Raw genomic sequence first — 11,770 nt, forward strand, 5'->3', positions numbered from 1 at the left:
ATCAGGGTGATGTTGGCCTCGTAGAATGTATTTGGAAGTTCTCCCTCTTTTTCTATTTCCTGAAATAACTTGAAAAGTATTGGTGTTAGTTCCTCTTTAAAGGTTTTGTAAAATTCTGCTGTATACCCATCCGGTCCTGGGCTTTTCTTAGTTGGTAGTCTTTTGATGGTTTCTTCTATTTCCTCTATTGTTATTGGTCTGTTTAGGTTGTCTATATCTTCCTGACTCAATCTGGGCAGATCATATGACTTAAGAAATTTATCGATGCCTTCACTATCTTCTATTTTATTGGAGTATAAGGATTCAAAGTAATTTCTGATTATCTTCTGTATTTCTGAAGTGTCTGTTGTGATATTGCCTTTTTCATCCCGTATGCTAGTAATTTGGGTTCTCTCTCTTCTTCTCTTCGTTAGCATGGCTAAGGGTCTGTCAATTTTATTTATTTTTTCAAAGAACCAACTTTTGGTTTTGTCAATTTTTTCAATTGTTTCTTTTGTTTCAATTTCATTAATTTCAGCTCTGATTTTAATTATTTCTTGCCTTCTACTTCTTTTGCTGTTATTTTGCTCTTCTTTTTCTAGGATTTTGAGATTTTAAATTTATAATATTATTTATTTGACCACTGTTTTCTTGCTTATTCTTGCATAAATTTATCTGCTTTGTTGATTTCTTTTCCTCAAAGAATCAGCTTTTGGCTTGTGGTTGTCTTTGTTTTTAGTTGTATTGAATTTTTCTCCTCTTTGTAGTTCCCCTGCTATTAATCCTTTGTTTTTTAGTTTTCAGGGCTTCTTTGTTCTACTGTAAACATTTTTAAAGAACATTTTCTTGAAATTCCACTTCATGCAAAAATGGAGGAAACCACTGTAAAGAAGCCAAAGGAGACAGAAGCAAGGTGCAGAGTCACAGTGGCAGGATGGCAGGAAGGCAGAAAGCCCCAGTCCAAGCTGCCATCTTTATTTATACAGTAGGTGACACAAGGTCACTGGCATCAGTAGTACATTATTGTTCATTGTGTCCTTAGGCAGGTTACAGAGACAGCAACATTATGCAGCTTATTCCTCAGTTACTATAGTTGCAATGTGCAATGTTAGGAGCTTTGTGCAGCTCTCAAGAAAGTCCATTGTTTAAAGTTACTGTTCTGTGGACAGGCTCAGGCTCAGCAGAGCTTGGTGAAACACCGGTTGTCTACCAAGAGAGTTCCTTTATTCCCAGGAGCTCAGTGTCTGATATCAAGGTCAAGGCTGATAAGACTCTCATACAGAGCCTCCTCATGCAGAGCATTGCCATAGTAGCTAGACATTGCACATGTATTAGTTACCTTGCTAGTTCCTGGGGGAAACTGCACAATATTCCAAGTGTGGAAAAATGAGTGCCTGTTACCCCTCAAGAGTTTGCTCATCAGAGGAATGCTGTCCTGTATATTCCCACAGCCAAAATCCTTACAAACACAATTCTTACTATTATTAGTTAAGTACAGCTGTCAAACAAATCTGCTTCAATATAAAAAATTTGAGCAACAAAATAAAAAAAATTAGCTTGGTGAAACTGTACAGAATTCTGCATCCAAAAGATGTGTAGTACAAGTGTACATCACACAGGTTTTAATATGTAATTTTTGTTACATTATTAATTGTTAACCAGCACCCTTTATTGTAAGTTTTCAACACTTCTTCTTTGACTCATGAATTCCCCAGAAATATGGTTTTTAAACCAACCGTGAAGGTTGGGAATTTATCTTTTTGATATTAACTTTTAAATTAGTGATAGCGGGATGTAAATCAGCTCTGTGTGCTATCCCTCTCATCTTTGAAATTTGCTGGGATTTATTTTGTTATCTAGAAGTACTCAAGTATGCTTGTGAAGAACTTGAACTCTTCAATGTTTGGATGGATAATTCTATAAATGCCCACAAGACTAATGTTTTAAATTGTGGGGTTAAAAAATTTCATACCCATATTGTATTTTGGTCAGTTGAGCTTGTTGTTAAAGATGAGATCTGTAGAAAAATCTCCCTGTGCTTTAAAAATTTTATGTTAAAGTTTTGGATTTTACTTCATTAGGTATGCACATATTTAAAATTTTAGGTGGTCATAGCAAAGTGAAACTTTTATTAGCAAGAAATAACTTTTTACCTTTTTCTTTCAATCATGTTTTTTATCTTAGTCTTTTTTGTATATAATTATAGTTATACCAGTTTTCTTTTGTTTACTGTTTGGACAATATCCGCTTACTTTGTTTATAAAATAACTATCTAATATTGAAAAATCTAAGTATTCACAGAAGTATAGACAGCAATATATAATGAATCCATGTAATTGGACAATTATAACATTTTTCAAATCTGTTCTATTTTTAATTTGCCTTTTCTTGTTTAGCGATGTTGAGGACCTTTTCATATGCTTTTAGGCCATTTGTGTACCTTTGGAGAAATGTCTATTTAAAATCACATCCAAATCCAATATCTTGAAGCTTTCCTGTTGTGTTTTCTTCTAGGAATTATAGAGTTTTGGGTCTTACATTTTGTTATGAAATTCATTTTGAGTTAATTTTTGTATATGTTATAAGGTAAGGATTCAATTCTTTCTCATGCCTGTGGATATCCAGCTTACCCAGCACCATTTGTTGACGTGACTATGGATTCCCCACTAGATAGCCTTGTCTAAGATTATTCGACACCATGTATATCAAGAACTATGTAATGTTTTGAACAACCAATAAAAAAAAAAAAGAATAGTTTTGACTATTTGGGGCCCTTTGAGATTCCATTATGGAATTTAGGATGGAAGATCCTAATTGTTTTTATTTAGATAAAGCCATTGGGCCTACTTTGGGAAATATCTTCTCCTAAGAGGATTTGCTTTTGTCTTCTTAGCTCTTCAGAGGTTCAGGTTCAGCATGGTGGCTTAGGACTTAGCTCTCACTTTCTTGCTATTTCAAGGATGAATATGCCACTAACGGATTTCCTAGGGGAATTCATTGCAGGGTATCCATGCTTTCTTTTCATTTTGCACATTGAGACCGGCTCCCTGAAACTCTCAGTTGCTGGCTGCTCTATTTTCTGCTGTTTTTGCCTTAGTGGTCTACTGTTTTTGGATTGAACTCTATGCCTTCAAAGCCCGAGTCTCTCTCCTCTGCTGTGCAGCTCCAGGCTGAGCTCTTGTTTATGTTATCATTTGTTCCTTAGTTATGTCTCTGTTTGCTTTTTTAAAAAAAATTTTATAGATGGACATGATACATTTATCTTATTTATTTATTTGTATGTGGATAGAATCCAATGCCTCACATGGGCTAGGCAAGTGTTCTACCACTGAGCTACAAACCCAGCCCTCTGTGTTTGCTTTGGAAGGAGTGTGGTTGGAGATCTCCCATTTGGAGTCAAACAGAGCCCCAGAGAACATGTCTCATCTGTGTTCTGTTTGTGCAGTAGTAGGAGCTCCAAGGTTCCCGACAGAAAAACAAAATCCTAGATTCCAGAGTTTTAAACATAACTACACTTCAAAACACCCCTGCTACCCAGCAGGAGAGATAATTAGAAGGAAAGCCCGATCAGTTATAGACAAAATAAGGAAAGTATAATTTTCTTTACAACCTGGCTACAATTGAAACACAAACAGCTTTGTGACTGTGATGTGGAAAAAGGTGGAAGATATTCACTCTTATGGCAATGCACAAAATAAAAACAAAAACAAAACCCCTTAAGATGTTATAAAACTCAAACTTGTTCATGAAACACTGAAGAGTGGTGGATGCAAAGTTCAGAAAATGAAGTCATTGAGAAGTGACAGATTCTAGAGGCACAGGTGGAGGAGAAAGCTTGCCAGACTGACAGAGAGGTACTGGCAATATTGGTGGCAGGGCAGGGAGAATGGAGTGTAGAAGCCTCCCAAATGAGCAGAAATGTACTTGACCTAGTTGGGCATGGTGGTTCATGCCTGTAATCTCAGTGGCTAAAAAGTAGAAGAAGACTCTCTAGTCTTTTTTATTCTTGAGGCGATTGGAAATGAGGGGCTCTTCTACGTCTGATTCAAAATGTGAAACTGAGTGCCAACCCACACCAAACTCCAGGGTCACACATTGAAAAAAATGAAGGAAATTAGACTTGGGCAGGAACAGCTGTGGCATTGCGAGGAAAGACTAACCAGCAGTAAATTCAATCTTAAACATGGCTTCCTTGTCCAAGATTAACTAGATAGTTGGTGAAATCCAAATGATCACCTCCCCACTTTAGCAATGATACACAACAAGGAGATTGTACAAGTTTGGTAATAAAAAACAAAGCAAAAACTTTGTGTAACTCAGTCTCCACTATTATCTATATACCAAAGGTCTCTGACTTACCATGGTTTGACTTATGATCTTACAACTTTACAATGATGTGACAATGATACACATTCAGAAGGAGCTGTACTTTGAATTTCGATCTCTTTCCAGGCTGGTGATATGCAGCACAATACCTTCTCTAGACACTTGGGCAGCAGCTGTGAGCTGTCCTTCCCAGGCAGCCACATGACCACAAGGGTGAACAGCTGACACTCTGCAGTGTACTGTGTGGCTAAGCTGTAAAGTTCAGTAGGTTTGTTGCATTAAATGCATTCTTGACTTAAGTTATTTTCAACTTATGATGGGTTTATTGGGTTGTAAGCCCATCCTAAGTTGCTTAGCATCTAAATTGTACATCATTGAAGTATGATGTTCAGTATACCAGGAAATGCTTCTAAATTCATTTATGTGGAAATGAGACCCATACAAAATACAAAAATCAATCAATAAAAAAATCATAGACAACCCAGAAACCAGAACTGGCAGAAAATGATATAGATAAATTCTAGATAGGGAAGAGGGGTGGGAGGGAAAGGGAGGGGGCAGGGGACAAGCAAGGATGGTGGAATGTGATGGACATCAGTATCCAAAGTACATGTATGAAGACCCCAATTGGTGTCAACATACTTTGTATACAACCAGAAATATGAAAAATTGTGCTTTATACTTGTAATAAGAATCGTAATGCATTCTACTGTCATATAAAAAATCAATAAAACATAAAAAAATCCACTTGGAAAGTTATAAGCAGAGATGAAACAAGCAGGTAAATATGGGGAATCTCATAAAATGAAAGGGAAACTTAAAAAACAAAAAAATAACCTAATAGCCTAATATAATGAGTCCAAAAAGCAAAAGCAGCTGACCTTAACAATGGAACGAACACTGTGAAAGAAGAGTCAAGGATCTTGAAGAAAGGCCAATAGAAATTATTCAAAAGAGAACATTGAGGAAAAAATGCTGACAGATTAAAACATCATCTATGACTTGTGTTATAATAATTGTACTGGAAATTCATCTAGGGGGTGCTTTAGCACTGAGCTACATCCCCCAACCTTCTATTTTTTTTTTTTTTTGAGATAGGGTCTTGCTAAGTTGCTGAAGTTGACTTTGAACTCATGATCCTCCTGCCTCAGCATCCTGAACCTCCTGAGTTGATGGGATTACAGGTGTGTGCCACTGTGCCCAAGCAGAAACGATATTTTTTTGAAATAATGACTAATTTTGAAGCAATGACTATTTTTTTCCCCAAGTCCATGAAAAGTATCAATTCAAAAATCCTAGTGAGTGATGGGAAGTAGCTCAGTAGAGTGGAGCCCTTGCCTAGCATGCACGGGGCCCGAGGTTCTCCCAGCAATACACACTAAACAAACAACAAGCAAACAACTCCCCTCAGCCACCCCAAAGACCCCCAAATTCCAGTGAATTCAAAGCAGAATAAATACAAAGAAAACTATATCACAAGGTGTCAAAGGTCAAACTGCTGAAAACCAAAGATAAAGAAAAAAACCCTAGAAGCAGCACAGAGCACATACGTGGGAACAATGAGAAGACTTGCTTTTCTTCAGAAATGTAAACTAGCATGTAACAGAATAAATAAAATGTGGAAACCCAACAAACAAAAGCAACTCACCTATTAGAATTCTACATCCATCAAAATATCTTTTAGGGCTGGGGCTGGGGATCAGCGGTGGAGCGCTCGCCTAGCACATGACAGACACTGGGTTCGATCTTCAGCACCACATAAAAATAAATAAATAAAATAAAGGTATTTTGTCACTACAACTAAAAAAATATTTAAAAAATATTTTAAAAATAAAGTGATGTTTTTATGCTTAATGAAAGCTGAGAGGATTTATTGCCAGTAGACCTACTGAAAAATGCTAAAGGATGCCCATAACCTAGCTACTTGGGAGGCTGAGGCAGGATGATCTGCAAGTTTAAGGCCAGCCAGTGCAACTTACCAAGACCCTAGGCGTACACTTCATTGGTAGCCTGCTTGTCTAGCATGTGCAAGGCCCTGGGTTCAATTCTCAGTACAAAGAGAAACAAAGAAATGTTCAAGGAAATCCTTCAGGGTAAAGAGAATACAAGCTATAAACTCTAATATACAAGGGGGACTGGAAAGAATTGACAATATTCAATGAGTAGAATTTTTCATAGTGATAAAACAATTCATACAGAAGACCTAAAAATCCTCAATGTTAATGAACCTAAAAATAAAAAAAATTAAAATTCATAATGAAGAGATCAATAGAAACAAAGGGAGAAATAATTAAATCAAAATAGTGGTTGGAGTTTTTTTTTTAAAGCATAACTTCTCTCATCAATTGATGGAATAAGCAAATAAAATCAGTGAGACTCGAGAAGATTTGAACAGTAATATCAACCAACATGACCCAATATATGCCTGTTTGACTTTATACCTGACCAAATTCTGAATATATGTTTTCTTTCTTTATTTGTTTTTTACGTATACATGAACTTAGAATATATTTTGATGTATTATACATATGTGGAGTATAACTTATTCTAATTAGGATCCATTCTTGTGGCTTTACATGATGTGGAATTACAGAGTTCATGTATTTGTATATGAACATAGGAAAGTCATGTCTAATTCATTCTACTGTCTTTTCTATTCCCACCCCCCTTCCCTCCCCTTCCTTCTGTTTGTCTAATCCAATGAACTTCTATCCCCCCTCCTCCCCGTTATCGGTCGTTAGTAGCCACATTTTCTTCCAACACATATAGAAGATTCTTTGTAGTAGGACACATGTTGGGCTGTAAAACAAATTTCAATTAATATGGAAGGATTGATATTACTGAGTATGTTTTCTGATCTCAAGGGAAATAAATTTGAAATCACTAACAATAAGACATCTAGAAAGTACTCAGAATATTTGAAAATTAAACAGCACCTTGATAAGATTAATAAAATTGATGTCTCCCTAGCAAGAATGGTCAAGAAGCCAGATACAGTGGCACACAACTGTATTCACAGACACTGGAGAGGCTTAGGTGGGAGGATTACAAATTCTAGGGCAGCCTAGGCAACTTATAGAGACTCTGTCTCAAAAAAATGAATAAATGAATAAATAAATAAATAACAAAGAAAAAAGACTGGGAATGTAACTCAGTGGTAAAGCAACCCTATGTTGAATTTCCAGTAACTTAAAAAAGAAAAAGAAAAAAAATCAAATAACAAGTATTAATAATAAACGAGAAGGTATTACTACAATCTATTGTTAAAAGAAACATATTTTCCTTCTTTTTTTTTAATAAAGTTACACTGCAAATAGTTTATTTTCCTCACATTATTTTTTTCATATTCACATGACCCACATTTTTTTTTATCAGACTCCATTAAATTCTAGATTTAAATAGAACTAAGCATAAAACAAAATAGCTCTTATCAGTGTCTAAGCCACTTAAAGTTATTCTCTAAAAAACAAGTTATTCAACCCAAGGCAAACATGGAGAAAGTTGGAGCTGAAGCTTTGGTTCCCCATAGTTTGATCTGTAAAACCCATGGGAACTTTCAAGATTCAGTTTTTTAGTAGCTTCATGCCATAAAGGTAACTGTCCCTAGTGGAATGTCCATTAGCCAAAGAAAGACCCCCAGACACATTCCACAGGGTGTTCAACTTGCAGAAAATGGGGAGTTTGGAGTGGTATGCAATCAGATTAACACGTTTTTAATCCTTAGTCAAACATAAATATTATACCTAAATAACAATCTCGAAGGAGCTTGAAACTTAAATCATGAACTAACTAACCTGAAGAACGGAAAGGTTCTACTCGGAATGGAAATGATAACCGCTTGGCCAGTTTTCTGCAGTGAATCACAGACTGACATTGTGCAGTCAGTTCAGAGACCGCAGTGCTCCTCCCTGAGGCTGTAACAGTTAGGCCATTACCTGACATGTGCTTCAGGACACCCAGTGACAGCAAAACAGGTCAGTCCTATGACACACAGGGTTAGGTCTTGTAACTCTGAAGTGTTAGATAAAACCAATGTTGGGTTTTCCTCATAACTTTTCCTTGAATCCTTTTATTTACATGAGTAAATCCAGGCCTACTTTGGGCTCTCCATGTTAAGCCTGTGGAAGCTGCGGCTGCTGCTGCTGCTGCTGCTGCTCGATGGCTCTTTTTCTACATTATGGTCCTATTTCTGCTAAATTGTCCTTCAAGTCTTAGTCAATTTTAGTTTTCTAAAAACTCTTCTTTTTAGAATACTGAAACTATCAGTAAATTTAAATTAATCTTATTTTTCAAATACAACAGAATTCTGATATCTGATGCTGGGTGATTTCTGTTCACTTAGTATCAATGTTGTAAAGAGATTCAACTGAACTTTTATTTAATGAGGTGAGTTTCAACTCTAAAAATGGTAAATTAACCTCTTTTTTTGTGGGAATCTAAAGTGTAACCCTTAGGAGATTATCTTTAAGTTAAAAACACAAAATTAGGCCGATGATGATTAAATACAATGTTAACAAGTACATTGAGCAATAAACTGAAACTTTTTCATTTAACTGACATCTGCTAGTTTTTTATTAAGTATAAAGGCCAGTTAATCAATTCATTAGATTGGTCAAGGCAAGACACCTGAACTACACAACAGAATTTAAAAAGCAGTTGGTTTTGTAGTAGTTCTCTGGTAATCACACATGCACGCACACATATAAACAAATTGGTAGAGTACTCTGGATGTTAGATTCCCCCATAATCTTGTATAATGCACTGTTCACAATCTGCAGTTTTTTGATAACGATATAAATTGGACATGACCAAATTAGAGATGACTGATAAAGTCTTTGGGGGAATACAGCTAAAGTTCCCAAAAGATTGACTTTAAACAAACAAAAAAATCATATAAAAACACAAGATTTAACAGACACTTTGAAAAAAATCAAATTGTAACTCAATTTTCTACTTTTTAAATATGACTAAGAAAAAAGTTTTAAGTAGTAATGTCTACATTTTAAAAAATGACAAACTGTTAACTGGGTGAATCTGGGTTGGGAGAAAGCTATCCAGTATTATTGCACTCCACGAATGTGCAGAATTCCAGAACGTGCCAGCACAGAAAAACTATTTTGCATTGAGGTTTTCCAAGAGGTACAAGGAGCCTGCCAAAAAAGCATCTGGTCTGTACTAACAGCTGGCTGTCTTCAGTACAGGCCTTCATAGTGTCAGTCACGCTGCTCTTGCAAAGATCCCTTAATGTAAAAGAGTTTTCAGTGCTGATAGGTGGGGCTATGATCGATGAGGCGGAATTGAATCCATGTGCACGTTGAGTTTCATTTCATTGTCAAGAATTTGAACAAGTTGTTGCATGGATGGAAGATGACCAGATTCCAGCTGAGACCATACAGGCACGTCATTTAAAGTTATCTCAAATGCACCTGTTGACATACACTGGTTCTCAATCATGTTGCTTAAGAAGAAAACCATCATACATGCACAGACCTTATTCTCCTGGCCCCACTGCCAGATGCTAGGAGCTTGCATGCCAAAGAAAGCAAAAGGGTCCTTGCCAACAGTGATCAAGCCTATTAATACGAGTTTGAAGATTGACAGGAAAGAGGCTATGTGTCTATAAATTGGTTGAGGGAGGTAATTCTCTCCTTCGATTCGGATGTCTGGGTACCGCTGACTAGTTACCCGCATGTACTCCTCAAACACCCGCCTGTAACCTCAGGAAACACAAATCTGGAACTTGAGCAGCGGCCCGTAGCGTACTGCATCTTCAACCTCCTGCTGGGCACGCCGCCCAGGTCCGCCGCCACCAGGAGAAGCGACAGAAGCCTCATCTTACTCGAGACCACCGCCGCGGCCGCCTTCAGATCGAGACTGCGGCGGCTCCCACATATTTTCTTTTATATCACCATGATATTTTCACGAAAATATCATGGTATCATGGTAATATAATTGAAAATATAAATTAAATAAAAAAATACTTAAAAGAACACAACTTTACTGAAACTGAGACAAGAAGAAAGTGAACATCTGAATGGCTCCTTGATAATTTGCTATTAAAACAATAAATATCAAATATATAGTAAATCTAATAAGTAAATAAATACAACTACTACGTATATTTTTAAAAAATCCTCTCACTAAAGAAATGTCCTAGCTCAGTGAATTCTGACAACATTTAAAGGAGAAAAAAATACAGTCTTACATAAAACCTTTGTAAAAACAGAGATGGCAGCTGTCCCCAATTTGCTTTATAAGGTCAGTTATTCCTAATATCAATAACTTACAATAAAATTATAACAAAAATTACATCCCAACATTCCTCATAAATTTAGATACAAAAACTCTTAACAAAACTTAACAAAATCTCATAATGTATAAAAGTGTATTTTATCATGGGCATGTGAAGTTTATCCCAGAACAGGAACATAGGCTTAATATTTAAAAATCAAACATCATAATTAATCATCTTGACAGACCATAGGGGAATAATCATATGTTCATCTCAACAGAAATAAAAGAGTTGAAACAATCAATATCTGTTTATAAGAAGAACTCTCAGTAAATTAGGAATTGAAGGAAATGTCCTCAGTTTGATAAAGAACAACAAAAACTATAACGTGATATGAATGTTGGCATTTTATGCTTCTAAGATTCAGAGGAAAGCAAGAACGTCTGTGTTCATCATTTCTATTCAGCATTGCACTGGATGTTTCCATATTATTAAGAAGGAATTAAAACCATTAAGTCTGAAAAGCAATAATCCTACCTATGTTTGCAAGTGGCTCAGTAGTGTATAAAACAGAGAATATTTAATTGTGTTCTGTGCCCTTTCTCAGTCCAGAGGGCCTAGTTAGTACACAATTTGCAAAGTCTGTTGGAGAAGCAAATTAGCAATGTTATAATCCAATTCAGGACAAAAGGCAATTAGAGAGTGTCTGATGAGAAATGCAACAATTAGTTAAGAAACCATTTTTGCTTTATGTAAAATCTTAAATAAATATGGATCCTGGCAGAAACCAATACAGAATACATGTTAGAGTGGATAAAATGACTTCTAGGACAATTCAATCTAATAAAATTACATTTCATATAAATAATGCCTACAGAAGAAAATGCACAAAACCTTTATATTCAATATTTGATGCATCAGTTTTTTACTGTGTACTTTTTATATAAAAATAATTTATATAAAATGTAAAAGTCTTATATAAAATAATTTATCACAATGAATATACTTTTAATATAGCATAAATACAATTTGGAAAGATAGAAATTATTTAATTGTGGTTTTAAAATAATAGAATTAGGTTGATTAATGGAATTCATTTGGTATATTTTGTCATAGATACTTAAATTTTTTTTTTGTAGTTGTAGATGGACAGCATACTTTTTTCTTATTTGTTTATTTTTATATGATGCTGAGGATTGAACCCAGTGCCTCACATGTACTAGGCAAACGCTC

At 35.6% G+C, this 11,770-nt stretch overlaps 1 pseudogene across 1 annotated transcript; it reads right to left on the reverse strand.

Moving 5' to 3' along the window:
* Positions 1-7,608: 7,608 nt before the first annotated feature.
* LOC308656859 (thioredoxin reductase-like selenoprotein T) lies at positions 7,609-10,139 on the reverse strand (annotated as a pseudogene). The gene has a single exon. The product of its transcript is annotated as a thioredoxin reductase-like selenoprotein T (transcript).
* Between the last annotated feature and the right edge of the window lie 1,631 nt (positions 10,140-11,770).

Source organism: Spermophilus citellus, assembly GCF_964194105.1.
Source record: "Spermophilus citellus genome assembly, chromosome: 9".
Lineage (NCBI taxonomy): Eukaryota > Metazoa > Chordata > Mammalia > Rodentia > Sciuridae > Spermophilus > Spermophilus citellus.